This window comes from Panthera tigris, chromosome C2 (assembly GCF_018350195.1).
Source record: "Panthera tigris isolate Pti1 chromosome C2, P.tigris_Pti1_mat1.1, whole genome shotgun sequence".
Lineage (NCBI taxonomy): Eukaryota > Metazoa > Chordata > Mammalia > Carnivora > Felidae > Panthera > Panthera tigris.
Window position 1 is genome coordinate 133,586,378 of NC_056668.1, and position 17,297 is coordinate 133,603,674.

General features: G+C 34.8%; 1 protein-coding gene across 7 annotated transcripts in view; it reads right to left on the bottom strand.

The window, feature by feature from the left end:
* Window positions 1-17,297, bottom strand: part of TBC1D5 (TBC1 domain family member 5) — a 536,588-nt gene that overhangs the window by 481,722 nt on the left and 37,569 nt on the right. For all 7 annotated transcript variants that reach the window (XM_042999057.1, XM_042999056.1, XM_015539905.2 and 4 more), the window contains exon 2: window positions 12,217-12,276. The gene's annotated coding sequence lies outside the window, so the exon portion shown is untranslated. The remainder of the gene's footprint in view (window positions 1-12,216; window positions 12,277-17,297) is intronic.

Here is a 17,297-nt window from a genome sequence, read left to right on the forward strand (position 1 = left end):
AATTTGACAGGTCATCTATATCTAAATAGAAACAAGATGCCACTCATTTACAATCACATTTGTACACTAAAACAAAAGTTTAATATACTTTTTTGTCACCATGAAAAAAATATCAGAGATAGTGTTAATTTTCACAAAAACTGATAAATATTCTCTTAAAGGAGAAACCATCTTACTTAAAGAATTACTGGCTTGTTATCTTACACAAGAAATCACATTCAACTTACATTGATGTTTTCTATCTGAAGTATGTCATGCAATATTGTAATTTATCTCATAAATCTACTAGAGTGTGATCAAATCCTATCAACTCTGATTGGCATAAATTTGAAACAATGAAGTAGTCACATCTGTTAGGCAGTTCTAGCTTGCTAGACAACATTGTAAAAGTTTATACAATAACATAATTACATTTTTTCTCCATAAACCTTTCTGCACTTGATTTGAGTTTTTCATAATATTTTTGTGTGTGTACTGGGTTCTGTTGTCATCTACCATATGAAATGGGATACAAAATAAAAGACAAGGAGAGGAGATGGAGTTGTTGGAGATGGATGGTAGAGACAGGACACATGTGAAACTGGCCCAGCTAAAAAAATATTTTCATCAAATTGCAAATGAATTACAAGATAGAAAAAAAATAGTGAATTTGGGTGAAAAAATATATCTAGCTTTATCCTGAAATGACTGTTGAAAAATATGAATGCTGAGTTTAAATAAAAATACATGGACAAAAAACAAAGAAGTCAAACCATGCTTTATGAAGCACAACATTAACACACAGCAAAAAAAAAAAAAAAAAAAAAAAAAAAAAAAAAAAATCACCTTTTCTGGTATAATCCTAATTTCTGAAATGTGAATGATTTTATACAAACATTATAATAGTACATGAATATTATAATAGTATAAAACATACCACATACATAATAACAGTACATATATGAATTAACAGGTGAAAAATGTAATATCCCAAGAGTAATTCTATGTAATTCTAAGAACATTTCTAATTAGTAAACAAACTCAAGGAGAACAATGACTAAGCCCTGAAGATACTGGGTCTATGGGCTAAAATGAGAGAGAAATATTAAAAATAAAATTCAGAACACATTAAGTAACTTCATCAAGTTATTAATCCTTACTGCTTTTATATATACCATGTAAGATATAACTTAAGAATATGTCAACATTCAGGGGCGCCCGGGTGGCTCACTCAGTTAAGCATCTGACTTCAGCTCAGGTCATGATCTCATGGTTCCTGAATTCGAGCCCCACATAGGGCTCTGTGCTGACAGCTCAGAGCCTGGAGCCTGCTTCAGATTCCGGGTCTCCCTCTCTCTCTGCCCACCCCCCTACTCACTGTCTGTCTTTCTCTCAAAAATAAACATTCTTTTAAAAATTAAAAAAAAAGAATATGTCAACATTCTACTAAAGATAGCTAAATTTACTATAAATCCCATCTGTGCATTCTTTGGTAATTAACCATATACAATTTTGAGACATTTCTCATCCTACTGAACTTTGTACCTGCCACTTCTTATGTGTATTCATCTTAATAAAGTGCACCTTCTCAAAGTGAATACCTCTTGAACCTGCCTTCACACCAAGCAAGGACATCTATGTACTCAATACATATTTCCTGATTGATTTATTTTAACTTATGTGGAAACAGGAGTCATGAGTCAAATAGTTCAAAACTTTATTTCCTACCATTAAAGTTAAATTGATAAAACAAAACAAAATTATGAACAAAGGAAAATTTCCCACAAAGAGACAACAGGTCATTCTGATGGTGAAACTTAAATTCAAGAGAGTGATGAAGATCCTTTAACAAAATCTAGTGCTAATGCAGATGTTTTCCTTTTGTCTGTGGATACAGAAAGGTTTCACAAAACTAATATATTTTGTTTTCTTAGAATTTTCAATTTTATTATGTGGAATTATTAGAATTCTATGTTAACCAAAAAGACAAGAGTTTTTCTCCATTCTTGCCTCTTTCCTATGATTTCATTGTACTCTCCTTAATATATAACTCTTTGCTAGTTGCTTTTTTTTAATATCTTATAGCTTAATTCCTAATTAAATTCATTAAGAAAGATGCTCTCTTACACTGAAATTCTCATGACTACTTGGTACGTTAGCTTCAATATAAAGACATTACTTTGAGGACACAAACGGTATTAATATTTTACTAAAAGTAAATATCTACCAAGTTTTAGTTTTTATTCAAACATTAATTAAATAGGATTAAAAGAAGAAATAACTGTAATTCTTCTGACAAAACTGTACTGTTTCTACCTATTATCTATCTCATTTCTTTTCTTTTTATTTTGAGAGAGAGACAGAGAGAGAGAGGGAGAGAGAGGGAGAGAGAGAGAGACAGCATGCACATGCATGCAAATGGGGGAGGGGCAGAGAGAGAGGAAGAGAGAATCCCAAGCAGGCTCCCTGCTATTAGCTCTGAGCCCAACATGGGGCTCAATCTCACAAAAGGGTGAGACCATGACCTGAGCTGAAACCAAGTGTCAGAAGCTTAACTGACTGAGTCACTCAGGCACTCCATTTAAAAAAAAATTTTTTTTTTGAGTGAGAGAGAGAGACAGAACGAATAGGGGAGAGGAGCAGAGGGAGAGAGAGAATCTAAAGCAGGCTCCACACTTAGCACAGAGCCTGACACAGGGCTCGATCCCAAGATCCTGGGATTATGACCTGAGCCCAAATCAAGAGTTAGATGCTCAACTGACTGAGCCACTCAGGTGCCCCTATCTCATTTCTATATTTTATTTATGCTTTCATTCATTTAGGAAATACTATTTTTGTACAGAAATATTGGTAAAGATAGTACAACTCTTATTTTTATTACAAAGATAACCAATAAGATAATAATTACAACATGATACAGTAAGTGCTCTACAAATGTTTGTAGGAAGTGAGCTGACATCACTGAGAAATCAGAGAAAGCTTTTTAGAGCTGCATCTTGCAGGATAAGTTAACCAGGAAAAGAGGTAAGCAGTGAACAGCACATAGAAAGATTGAGTCAACAAAGATTAACACATAGGCTTATTTCCTTTCCCTCATAAAACCCCAAAAAGATCTCAAATTATTGCAAAATAGAGAAGTAACATATTAAAGGAAGTAACTCATAAGAGAACTTTTCACAAAAGATAGCAAGGAGAAGCAAACTATTTTATCCACAGTACAATAACATCCAGTCTCACACATGCCACCTCTACTACCCTGGTGGCAAATCTGCAAATAAGAGAACTAGAAAAAAACTAACAAGCAGTAAGAATAAATTAATTGAAGGTAATTTCCCCCAACTGGAAAACACTTGCTTCCGGAATGAAAAGGTCCTCTGAAGTCCCAGTATAAACAATGAATAAAACCCATTCCAAAACACATCATCATAAAAACTCAGAGATAAAGATCTTAAAAGCTTTCAGAATAATAAAAACAGGTCATGCACAGAAGAAAACAATGTAGAGGGAGGGGAAAAAAGACAATGAACTTCTTGGTAGCAACACTGAATGCTGTAAAACAAAGCCTTCAAAATTCTAAAATAAACTATCTACAACCTAAAATTCTATACCCAACCAAACTATTAATCAAGTCTGAGAATAAAATGAAGCCATTTTAACCTTTCCTAAGATCTATGTCCATATAATAAGGAAGTTAAGCCAGAAAAAAGGCAATGAGTTGCAATCTGCAGAGAGAGACCAGAGCAAAGCTATCCAACCTCAGAGGATATCAAATCCTTGACCTTCTAGGGGTGCCTGGGTGGCTCAGTCAGTTAAGCATCTTACTCTTGGTTTTGTCTCAGGTCATGATCTCACGTTTGTGGGACTGAGCCTTGTGTCAGTCTCTGAGCTGGGCGTGGAGCTTGTTTGTGATTCTCTCTGCCCCTCCCTGGCTCATGCGTGCACACATATGCACGCGCTCTCTCTCTTAAAATAAACAAACTTAAAAAAAATTCTTGACCTTCTAGATCACCTCAATACTTCACAACATGAATGAAAATGGAAGCTCAATAGTACCCATAGCAAACTATACTAGAGGAAGCAATTAGAAGCAAGTATTCTTTGCCTAGGCAAAGATGCCTGTAAGATTGGAGGGAAACCCCATGGCAATGGCCATTAATCTTCAGATTGAGTATCTACATTAAACCAGTATCAAATGACTGCCAAACTGCTACACATTCATCTCTACTGTTATGGTCACGTGCAGTGTAAAACAGTATCACTTTGAAGATAAACGAAATCATGTATCTATACCGAAATCATGTATCTATACCGAAATGCATACAAAGACATTTTCACTCCTGACAGGGTTTAACTAGAATATTTTATAATTATGTTTCATTTACAAAACCAATAACAAAATGTAACAGTATAGCTTTCATGAAGCAAGAGAATGATTTAGAGACATAAGCAACAGTTCAATATGGTTGTCAAATCAGTATATCACTCATTAATTTCAGAATCCCCCCCCCCCCAAAACTGATTAATTAGCATTAGTAATTTTTCAAATTTTATGTGAAAAACTGTGCCCACTCTGTTTGGGTATCTTATAGACAAAATAAAATCTCATCTTTCAATCTATTACACATACTTCATATGCAACTAATTTTCATTTATAAAATATCAAAGAAATCAGAATAAGTCCCTATATTCCTAATTAGAAGAGTGTTTAGGCTGAAATTTTAATTTCTACATGAATTGTTGGGATTTGTTTATTTATTTATTTATTTATTTATTTATTTATTTATTTGAGAGAGGGAGAGAGAGCGCATGAGTAACTGAGGGACTTGAGTTCGCCTGATGTGGGGCCCAAGCTCATAAACCATAACGTCATGACCTGAGCCAAAGTCAGATGCTTAACCAACTGAGCCACCCAAGCTCCCCTGTTTTTTAATGGGGGGGAGGGGAGTGGGCAGGGGAGGGAGGGAGGGAGAGAGAGAGAGAGAGAGACAGACAGACAGACAGCCCAAAGCGGACTCCATGCTGAGCATGGAGCCCAATGTGGGGCCAGCCCCAAGACCCTGTGATCATGACCTGAGCCAAAATCAAGTTGGACCCTCAATCAACTGAGCCACCCAGGCACTCCAAATTGTTGGTTTTGATAGAAGCTCCAATTTATGCTGGAAGAATCCTTTAAGCACATGAGTTGGAAGAGCTACAAGGAATAAGCACACATTTCTACAACAGTGGTTCTCAATCCCACCAGATCCCATACCCCTTTCATTCCCTGTACTATCCTCAAATGAAGTACAGAGATAATAAAATATAACTACACACAGAATTTTTTTAACCAATACTAATTCCATAATCATAATACTAATGAAAAATAAAAGTAATTTATATCAAAATACATACTTTATTAAATAAATGCTTAGGCATAGCTACTTAAGAAGAGAGAATAAAAGTCACATATTTGCATCTATATATAATAAATAAATAAGTTTGGATCGAAGAGATGAAAGAACAAGTCATTCTCTACAAAAACTATAGGAAAAAATGAAGAAAGAGTAAGTAGCATAGGAGAACTCCAGAATGAAAATCAGTGTTGAGGTAAGTGATTGAAGACAAAATTAATCTAATGTGAAGCTTAAATGAAATAATAACTAAAATGCCAAAACAAATCCTACACTGTTGAAATGGAAAAAATTATGAAACGTGGTTGTTAGTGCAACTGACCTGGATTTTACTTTTAAGTGCAGTGTCAAACAATTACCTATGCTAAGATGTGGTACAGTGCAGTTACAATATATCCCAGGAATGCTACCACACTGTCAAGACATATATACATTAAGTCTCTAGTACTTAAAAATATGATAGATGGGGCGTTTGGGTGGCTCAGTAGGTTAAGTATCCAACTCTTGATTTTGGCTCAGGTCATGATCTCATGGTTTGTGATATCGAGCCCTACTCAAGGCTCTGTGCTGACAGCATGGAGCCTGCTTGGGATTCTCTCTCTCCCTCTCTCTGCCCCTCCCCTGCTAGAGCACGCTCCCTCTCTCTCTCTCTCTCTCTCTCCAAATAAATAAACTTTAAAAAAAAATAGTTAAAAAAAATGCAATAGATAGAGGCTGTATCTTCCTAAAAGAGAAAATAGTAAATAGAGCGAGTAAGGAAATGTAACATAAAAAGTTACAGAGAAGTTATATAATAAACTACTAGAGATGATATCAGAGTAGTACCGAAGACTAGGCAACATAAAAATAAACGATTTTTAAATATAATTTTAACTCATAATTATTCTAAAAAATGAAATTTTAATATTTAGGATGGCAATCACGAAATATCTTTATATAATTCATATTAACTAATAAAATTCAATGAGATCCATTAATTTAAAATTTAGTTTGTTGTTACAAAAACCTTAAATATCTTCTTACATATTTGCAATCAGTATTCTTGAGCCTCCAGTAAACTGCATTACTGAACTGAAAACTTTACAACTAAATTTCTAGTTAGAAATGCTATATATATATATTTTTTTAAATGCTATATATAAATCAGGATGTGGAAAGAATGTGTGAAGTAAATTACATAGAATTTTAAGAGGATTTCTTTATTCTACTTAAGCCTCCCCACACAAATTTCCCCCACATTATCAGATCTTTCATGTAACTAATCTTATAAAAATTTGTATCATTACACACGAAAGCATTATTGCTTTATCTTTAAAGATAATTTAAGCAAGCAGCCACTCAAAAGTTATGTGGTACTCAGGACAATATTCTGTAGTCTGAGACGGTCCCATGCACTATAGGATACATAGCATCCCGGATCCACATCCATTAAATGCCAGAAACACTCCCACAATCATTGTGACAAACAAAAACATCTCTACTAATTTCCAAAATTTCTCTTCTGAAGGAGCACCACTCTTCCTTCTAAATCATTATTCTGGAAGAATCATAGGAAAGAGCATACTGCAGTAGGAAAAACAACTTTAAAAAAATGTTCCAAAAACAAAAAGAAACACTTTTATCAATTATACTAAAAACTGTAACCTGTCAATTTTATCCTCTTCCAAATATCCTTTCTGTGACCTATATTTTTTGATGTTGTGTAAAGAGAAGGAGTTAAACAGATTTGATAACCAACCTGGATCATATGTATATCCTCTTTATATAATTTTTAATAGAAAGTTTTCCTATAATCTTTTTAATATTCCAACTTTTACTTAACCAAATTAAAGTCACAAATATGATATAATCAATAAACTGTACACGTATAGGCATGCCATGCTTCTATAACTACATTTGTGTGGATTTTACTTTCTGTTTTTGTTGTTGCTATGTTGTTTGGGGTTCACAGTTTCACTGAGCAACATCAACACCAAGACACTGCATTCATAATATTCAGTATTAAAGACTCATATATCAGTATTATTTGGTGCCCCAAGAAATCCTTACTAAGAGTCCCCTTTTTTATTTTGCAAACTTTAAATTTAATAAGGTTCCATTTAATTAGTCCAGGATTCAAATATACATTCATGCCAAATTTAGCAACCGCATGGGAGGTTAGGGAGAAAGGTATTTGAAACATTTCTACGGGAACAACCTTGGGTTGCTCTTAAAATATCAGTGCAGGGACCCACACTACTTCACATGCTATCCACAAAACGGACGAGGTGTGAAAGAAATTTTGTGTTCAACGTGACCTTTGGCTGTACTTTCACTTGTCACAATTATAAAGGAGCTTCTCTCAGAGCCAACACAGAAGTTTTATTATTACTCTTAGAACTACAGTAGTATTTTACAAAGTACTTTATACTGTGACAAACTCAAGGCAGAATATAAGGAAGCTCCTCCTTTGTTACTAGGCATAATAGGCTTTTCTGAATGAAAAGGGTTCTAATATTATACATATGAATGAGTAAGAATTATTGCACAAGAATTTTTTTTTAACTATATATTCAAACACAAATATGCCAGTGTGGTTACCTGGTTCAACTTAACAAATCATCTATAAATGCAAATAAACTGGAACTTTTAATAATCTAGTTATGACTTTAATAATGTAATATGCCATTTTAGATAAATATCTGTCAATAGGGAATTAAAAAGAAAACTACAAAAAACCACCCTTTTCTAGAGATTCCTATTTTCCTATACAACATTTCACCAAGGAAAAAAACAGTGGTTTTCAAAGATATTTTGGCCAAACTGCCAACATATCAATATATATGACATGTAACATGGTGGGGCTTTTTTTGGGGGCGGGGGGGGGGGGGCAGCCGGGAACCATTGGATCATCAAACATAAAATTATAAATTCTGAAGGTGTAACAAATAGAATTCATTTTCAGTACAACGTTAAATATGCCACCAATTAAAAGATTTACAAGGCAAAATGATCACAGAATATCCTGTAATGTATGACATCAAGAGAACCTTTAGAACTCTCTACTATACCATGAGCAACTTTGCTATCCTCATCTTTCTGTTCCCAAAAGCAACACCTCTTTACTTTCACCTTGAAAATAGGTTCCATAAGCTATGAAACACCATGAGTCACACTTTATAAAAGTCATAGCCACAAACTGCTATGTATAGCTAACAAAAACATAAATACTAGCAAAAGAAGTTTTATCATAAAATCAAACATTTTAAAGATAGTGTATGTGAATTAAGATTCCTCTTAAATAGATGTTACATAAGGCTATTAGGAATTACTCAATAGGCATGTGAGATATTACTACCACACTAGTAATGGCGGGTCCTAAATTGGAAGATAAATTATATGGCCATCCTAGCTATTACAGTATTTCATATTAACTAACTCATAGGTTTGGGGCATTTTATGATGTAATATTAATTATTTATTTGAAAACCCCAACTTAAAACTTTGAGTGATTCACACAGTACCCTGCTGTTCATACAAATGCAGCTACTTAGGGCACTCATACCAACATCACCCAAACTCTACTGCTATCTAACTCTAGCTCATCTGCTTTCTGATGTTCTTTGTGTGCTTCAGACCCAAGGTGAGAAAGACTGCCCTTTGTTTTCAGGTAGCAAATAGAGTTAGAAAGATCCTGTTCTCTTAGTCTCACACCAAATTGACAACATTTTTCCTTTCTCCTGGAGGCTCTGTAGAATCTTTTAAATAATTACATTTAAGTGTTTAAAATCACAATTGGTTATTTTCTCATTCTTTTTATGTACGTGTTAAAATGCTTAACTGTATATAAAACACTATATTTAGAGTTAATTTAATAGTACGTTTGTGGTCATTCTTATAAAAGCTTACACATCAGACTCTTAATCATTCTTTCAACAATATATATGTATCTAACCCTGACAATACCATTTTTTAAATAAAGAAATCCAATTTGACCTAAGAGAGCCCTGGAAATGGCCTTGGGCTTAAAGTCAAAAAGATCTGAGTGTTGGACATCTACAAGGTAAACCATACAATCTCCCTGAGGCACAAATTCTTCCTTACATAATTCTGGTCCACTATACAGGATTACAAGAAGAATCAAATCAGAAAATTCAAGAAGCTCAAGTTCTTCCTCCTGTTTAAAAAAGATGTCCAAGTGTTCTCAGAGCCTGGAGCCTGCTTTGGATTCTGTGTCTCCCTCTCCCTCTGCCCCTCCCCTGCTCACACGTGCTCGCACGTGCACACTCTCTCTCTCAAAAATAAGTAAACATTAAAAAAATTTTTTTAAATAAAAAAGATGTCCAAGTGTAACACAAAATGAATATACTTAGCAAGTTAAACCTATCAGAGATAAATAACTACATTCTCTAAAGCAAGTCCAAAAAAAAAAAAAAAACACGCCACAAAAAAACCTGCTTAATACCAACTATACAAGCAAACCGTAATGGGCTAAGAAAGACCCTGAAGAGTCAGACTCAGTGAGTCCTAATCCCAGCACCAACGCTTATTGGCAGGTAGGTGGCAATGAGCAAGTTACTTAACACCTCCAAGTCTCTGTTTCCTCATTCATAAAATGAAGACAATAACTGTACTTATCTCACTGTGAAAAACAAAAAATCCATGTAAAAGATATAAGCACCGTACCTGCACATAAGTGCTCAATAAATGCTAGCTATTATTATGACAATCTCCATTAATGTCTCCTTCTAAAAACAAATCCTAAAAAATTATTTTGATGTCAGGAGAAAACTTCCCATGTGTGTGCATGTGTGTGCACACACGTTTATTTTCCAATGAAGACCACTTGGTAACACAGCTAATACTCCACAAATAAGTATTAACAGTGTGGCTGGGAATATTATCATGACAACTCACATAGTAGATCTTATTCAACACTGGAGAAGGTGGCTTTCTTCTTCAAAAGAAGTCCACAGTGGCATACTGAAGTGCATTTTGAAATAAAATTCCGTATCTGACAGTGTTTGTGGTTGTTCATCTCCAAAACAGAAGTCACGGATATGTATAATACGCACATTTTTTTTAAATTTTTTTTAAATGTTTATTTATTTCTGAGACAGAGAGAGACAGAGCATGAGTGGGGGAGGGGCAGAGAGAGACGGAGACACAGAATCCAAAGCAGGCTCCAGGCTCCGAGCTGTCAGCACAGAGCCCGACGCGGGGCTCAAACTCACAAACCTTGAGATTGTGACCTGAGCCGAAGTCGGTCGCTCAACCGACTGAGCCACCCAGACGCCTCACATTTTTAAATCCATGTATAGAAATCAAATGAAACCACTTCCTTTAAGACAAGTATATGAAGATACTAAAGCAATATCCCAATAAAACATTCATATACTCAATATTTCAAAATAAGAAATTCTAACTTGAATTGTACAATGCTGCCTCTCTCTGAAATGTTAAAATTGTAAAGTACACAGTAGTTCACTACAAGCAAACACAGAAGACCTAGTTCTGCACACAACACTGTTTTACCCAAACAACTACTTAACCTATTCATTAAACCTACTCAATAAGAGAGCCCTAATAACTGCACTACCTTATGAAATAGAATCAGACAAAAGAAGAAATACCTTATCTGGTTAAAAATAGAAACTTTACAAAAGAGAATTATTAGCTCAAGTCAGAGAAATTATAGCTTGCATTTATAAAGGCCCTTGTCCATTTTAGTTCATTAAAATAAAGTGGTATAAAACTTTCCATTAAGAGATATGATATGAAATAAATATGTCACTATGACTGATACAAAAATCTATACCAACATCATGCTGTTTGCCAAATACACATATAATGATAACTTAAAAAAACAAAGGCTTCATCAGTCAAATTTATATCTCAGGGATCCAAATCTAAGTGGGACTTCATTTCTCTGAACTTTCCTAAAAATATGCCAGTAGTAAAATAGATTTGCCACTAAAATAAAATAAGACTCTATTCATGATTCTAAAGCAAGTAAGAAATGCAGACCTGTCCTTTAGAGATACAAAGGATAATGTGGACTGAGGTTTACATGTTCAACCTCAGTTTACATACTATAGGCTATATCATTAATTTGTAAGTGACTCTACAATGAGTATGTACACAACACATAAACATTCTATCATCAGTAACCCTAAACAGGTAAATTTAGAGCTAAACAAAGCATAACTGGAATTTCATCTCTACCATAAATTACTTAAAAAAAAAAAAAAAAGAAAGAAAAACCCATGGCCATTGCAATGAATACACTTTTGCCTTAGAGCTAATACTTTAATTTTAAAGAACCGCAAAGAAAAAAATCAAAACTAGTCAGTAACAATGCAGCCTCTAAAAGCAATAAACTCAAAATTAAGTTATAAATAATTTAAAGCATGTCATGAAGATGTATTAATAATTCATCAGATAAATAATTTACTAAATAATCAAATAAATAAATAATGAAATACATAAATAAATCAGCAAATAAATAATTCTGCAAAATAACCTAAACAATAAGTCACCCAAACAAATCACAAGCCTACAAAACTACAATGATTTTCTGGATTCTGATAGTTTTAAATAAGCAAATGTACATAAACTAGATCAATCCTTGTTAGAATTAGAAATGTTTTTCAATGGTATTGGTAAAATCCTCATCTCAATACATAAAAACACATTTTCAATTTTTAAAAGACTGCATTGGATTAGTTCTTATAAATTATTAATAAGATTATAATATATCCTGCTCTATATTTTACATATAATATCTTTGCCTAACATATTTTCCCCTGGAACAACTGGATACTTAAAATATTCTTAACTTACATTTGTTTTTCAAAGCAATACTTACAGTATAATGGCACTGTCTTTCTGATAATTTTCCTGTCTTCTCAAAGTCTTTGCAAATTTTCTGCAGAGGTAGAACAATAAGAATAAGCTTAATTATTACAGATAAGATTTCATCACTAATGAACAAGGTTTTATAATTCTACAAAGTAGAAATGAGAAGTGGACATTTGTTGTAAACTGTGCAAAGTTTTTAGAAGTCTTTAGTGGACCAAGTACATGCTGACAGAGGCTAGCTTCCTCTATTGGAGCTGACACAACCAGCTGTCACAATTGGCAGGATTTCAGATATGAGGACAAAAACTTTGAAGGACAATGTGATTGGCTATCCTCAATTTGAGAAGCTCAAAGTCGCTGAAAGAATACAGGAGATCACTTAACTACTACATTTGAATATAGTGGCAATCTAATTAGAGCACCACGAAGAGTCAAAACACAACTGACCTCATAAATGAGTTTTCGCCGAACATTTAAAGTTTTTGTCTACCCACGGTAATAATACTCTTCAAGTCCATAAATAGTAGATCCCAAACTATGATAGCCTTGACCACAGAAATAAGAACTCTGAAATGGGTTTTCTATACATTCCAAAGAATAAACTCAAACAAGATAGCACAACATTTAAAATTAACCAAAGTTTTTTATATAATTTATCTCAATCAACTATCAAAACAACCTTTCAGTTAGGTAATATTTTACCTATCCACAGTTAAGGAAACTGAAGCTCAGTAAAACTATTATACTGCCTATGCCCCCAAGTGGAAGGGAAGATTCTAACTTTCTCTACACAACTCCTTGAACTAAAGGCCCCTTAAATCTGACCCCCACCTAAAAAAATACAGCAAATCCTAAAACACCACAAATTGGTTAGAGCAGTGGTTCTCAACTGGAGAACAATGTGCCTCCCAAGGAACATTGGCAATGTTTGGATACATTTTTGGTGGTCACGACTGGTATTATTGGCATCTAATGGGTAGAGATCAGGGATGCTGCTAATAGACATTTACAATGCACAGAAGAGACACCCCCCCCCCCCAAGAATTATCTGGCCTAAAATGTTAATAGTGCTGATGAGAAACCTTAGGTTAGAGTAAAATGATTTTTAGCAGTGTATGGTTTTCCTCTTACAGTACGTATTCGGTTCAGAGATGTAAAGTTGTTTGTTATGTGTATAACATTGTATATAGTGGAATACCTTGGGAAAAAAATTTATATCCTTCAAAGAATGAATAGATATATGGGAACTCTGTAGTTTCTGCTCAGTTTTTCTGTAAAACTGAAACTGCTCAAAAAAAAAGTTTATTGGGGCACCTGGGTGGCTCAGTTGGTTGAGCGTCCAAACCCTTGATTTCGGCTCAGGTCATGACCCCAGGGGATCAAGCCCCACCTCAGGCTCCACACCTAGCATGCAGCCTGCTTAACATATTCTCTCTCTCTCTCTCTCCCTCTCTCTCTCTCTCTCTCTCTCAGGGGCACCTGGGTGGCTCAGTCAGTTGAGTGTCTGACTGTATTTCAGCTCAGGTCATGATCTCACAGTTTGTGAGTTCGAGCCCTGCATCTGGCTCTGTGTGGACAGTATGGAGCCTGCTTGGGATTCTCTCTCTCCCTCTCTTTCTCTCTGTCCCTCCTCTGCTCACATTCTCTGTCTCAAAATAAATAAATAAACACACAAAAAAACTGTCACTCTCTCCCTATGCCCCTCTCCCCTACTCGTGCTCTTAAAAAAAAAAAAAAGTTTTTTAACTTTTTAAATGTGTGTCATTTATTTCACTAAATTTATGAATACTTTATTAGAATCAATACTAAAAAAAAGTCTACAGTAATAAAATTTTTTTTAATTTTTCATTTATCAAAAATTTTCCAATGTTAATATGAGAACATTAAAAGTCACATTTATGAGCTGACTTTGTCAAAGTGACTAGCCAATATATTTAATAATATTAAAAATCATAGGACGTGAAGGAATTATTCTGATACAATACAGTATATAATCTGCAACTGTTTGTGGTTGATTTTTTCGGCTACTTTTGTTTTGGGTTTTGGGGGTTTTCTGTTTGTTTTTGTGTAAACGCTACCTCTAGGTTGGGAGTAAGAAGCTAACCTATCTGGGCCCCATTTGTTTTCAACTTACAAACATTCACATATCACATTTGTCAGCTTTATTCAAGTCACTCCTAGCCAGATGCTACATCCATCATTCTTAACAATTTACTCCGACATATTGATTACTTTGTTCATATCACTCTGTAGAACTAATCATTCATACTTCAAACTTCTACAAATCCTACCATCTTCTATATTTCTGAATTTTTTCTATTCTACTGTACATTTTTCTGGGTACTTAGATATTGCATACATCTAAAAGAAATTATATCTTTCTTGTATCTTTACAACTATCTTGCATCGCCTTGAATCTTCCAGAGCTATTACCAGGTATACATAGTATTGTTACATTGGAATTAACTCTATTTGTAAGTCTCATAATTTGGGATGCCTGGAAGTTCTGCACACTTTCTAGAGTGATTCAATTTCCTAAGCCCCCACTACTACCATATAAAACTAGAAAAAACGGAAAAAGGCAAGCAATTGATATATTTAAAACTACTAACATGTATATTGGATTGACCAAAACAGCAAATATATCGTCCCCACGCTCTAGAACTTGGGGGAAATAAGACAAACACACACACGCACACACACACAGAGCAGGGAGGAAGAGAAAGAAATTCAGAGACAAATGTATAATCCAGACAATATGTACTACCAAAAATCCAAACGGTTAAAAGTCACAGGCACAGATAATCAGAGAAGGCTCCTCAAATGAGACCAAATTAATACAGGGCTAAAACAGTGGGTCTCAAACATGGGAGACGTCATCCCCTACAAAGCACATGTGGCAATGTCTGAAACTCTTTCATTTATCACAAATGGAAGGTATTATTTGCAACTAATGGGCAGAGGCCAGGGATGCTGCTAACATCCTACAATGCACAGGATAGCCCCCACAGAAATGAATTATTCAGCCCAAAATGTCAACACTGCTAGAAGAAGCAGTTGGAGTCAAAATAAGAGATAGCATTTAAGCAGGATGGAATGACATGAGTAAAAGAATGATAGCTACAATATACGATGTCTTTAATAAACCAGAATATGACTAGTAAAAGAATGGGGGGGGGGGGCGGGGACGAGATTAGAAAACATAACTAGGCATAGACTGTGATGGGCCCACACAATAAGTCTGACAGACCAAGGAGATAAAGAAAAATGCCTATTATAATAACAAAAACATAAGACAGCTGAGGCGCAAAATAGCAACATACTTGATAAGAGACAAAATTGTAGATAGATGTAGACACTGATTTCCAGCAGTATGGCAGACTAGATTATCTTGATACTGTTATATATCACTTTTTAAAGTTAGTAGAAAAATCTATTTTAATGAATTGCTTAGCTAGCAAGAAAGTACAGTATTCACCTAAGCTATAAACAAAATAAATGTAGAATAAGCAAACCCAGAAAATAGCTTTTCTCTTGATAGTAGGTGTCGCACTGCAGAAACTGGGCTTACATCCTGATGGCTCCACAGGCTCAGGAGACAGACTCTAAAAGTCTGTCAAGAGGAAACCCTACATAAAGCTGTTACTCTGAAGGGCTATACCCTCACGTTAATAGCACCACAAAGATCTCCCTCCTGTTACCCTTTACAGTCATACCCACCCTTGGCCCCCACCATCCCTAACCCCTGGCAACCTCCAATCTCTCTGATCATCTCTAATTCTGTTATTGCAAGAATGTTTTATCAATTCTCTTGACACTGTAACCACAAAGTATAACCTTCACAAAGGTTCTCAGGATACACTCATGCTACTTGTAAAATCCAATAAACCTCATATGACAATGTTATTTAAAGTACTCTTAAATTGTTAGTACCCCGAGGCATCTGGGGGAAGAAGCATAGGCAAATTACTGGTGAAAGAAAGTAACTTCAATCCAGGCCTCAAAGAATCCACCAACTTTCAAAAACAACTCTACTCAAATTTTTAAAAAAGTCACAAAACATACAAGGAAACTAGACACAATGAATGAATCAACACAAACAAAAGACAGCAGGATTAGACTACAGATTCTTCAATTATTGAAAAGATTATACAATAAGGATGTTCCAAGCAATAGAAAAGCTTAAAATACATGTATGAGTTAAATAAATCCTCAAGAAATAAAAAACACAGGTTTTAATTTAGGGTAAAGTTAAATAGTAGACTCAATACAAATAATCACAAAGACTTTTAAAACCTATGTAAAATTTCAGTTCAGAGAGACGAAGAAAGAAAATATGTAAGAGCAACTAAGAAAAACAAAGAATAGAGTAAGAAGGCCTAACAAAATAATTCTGAAACCATCTGTGATGAAGAACCATTTTTCAAATTTTTAATCCACTGCAGACAAAAGCTATAAAATGTACTTAGATATCATAGTAATAATCAAGTTGTTATTAAAAGTTTCTCTAAGGTTACTCTGAATTTTTGCCCTTAATTCATCACAGACCAATGAAATCAGTTTGCAGACCAACACTGACCTGAAAATCACATTTGAAGTAGCACAAACAGATCAAGATTAGAAAAGAATGTAAAAGGGGCGCCTGGGTGGCTCAGTCGGTTAAGCGGCCGACTTCAGCTCAGGTCACGATCTTGCGGTCCGTGGGTTCGAGCCCCGCGTCGGGCTCTGGGCTGATGGCTCAGAGCCTGGAGCCTACTTCCAATTCTGTGTCTCCCTCTCTCTCTGCCCCTCCCCCGTTCATGCTCTGTCTCTCTCTGTCTCAAAAATAAGTAAAACGTTAAAAAAAAAATTTTTTTTAAAAAAGAAAAGAATGTAAAAGAGAAAAGAGTAGAGGTAACACTGGAACAGATAATGGTTGAAAATTTCCCAACCTAAGTGAAGACACAGTTGGACAATCTAAGATGCGAGAAAAAAACAGATAATAAACATAATAAACAGGTAAACTTGCGGTTAACTCGTTATCAGTGCAAAGGCTACAGCCACCACAATACCTGCAGCACAATTCCAGACTTGCATTTTCTATCATTG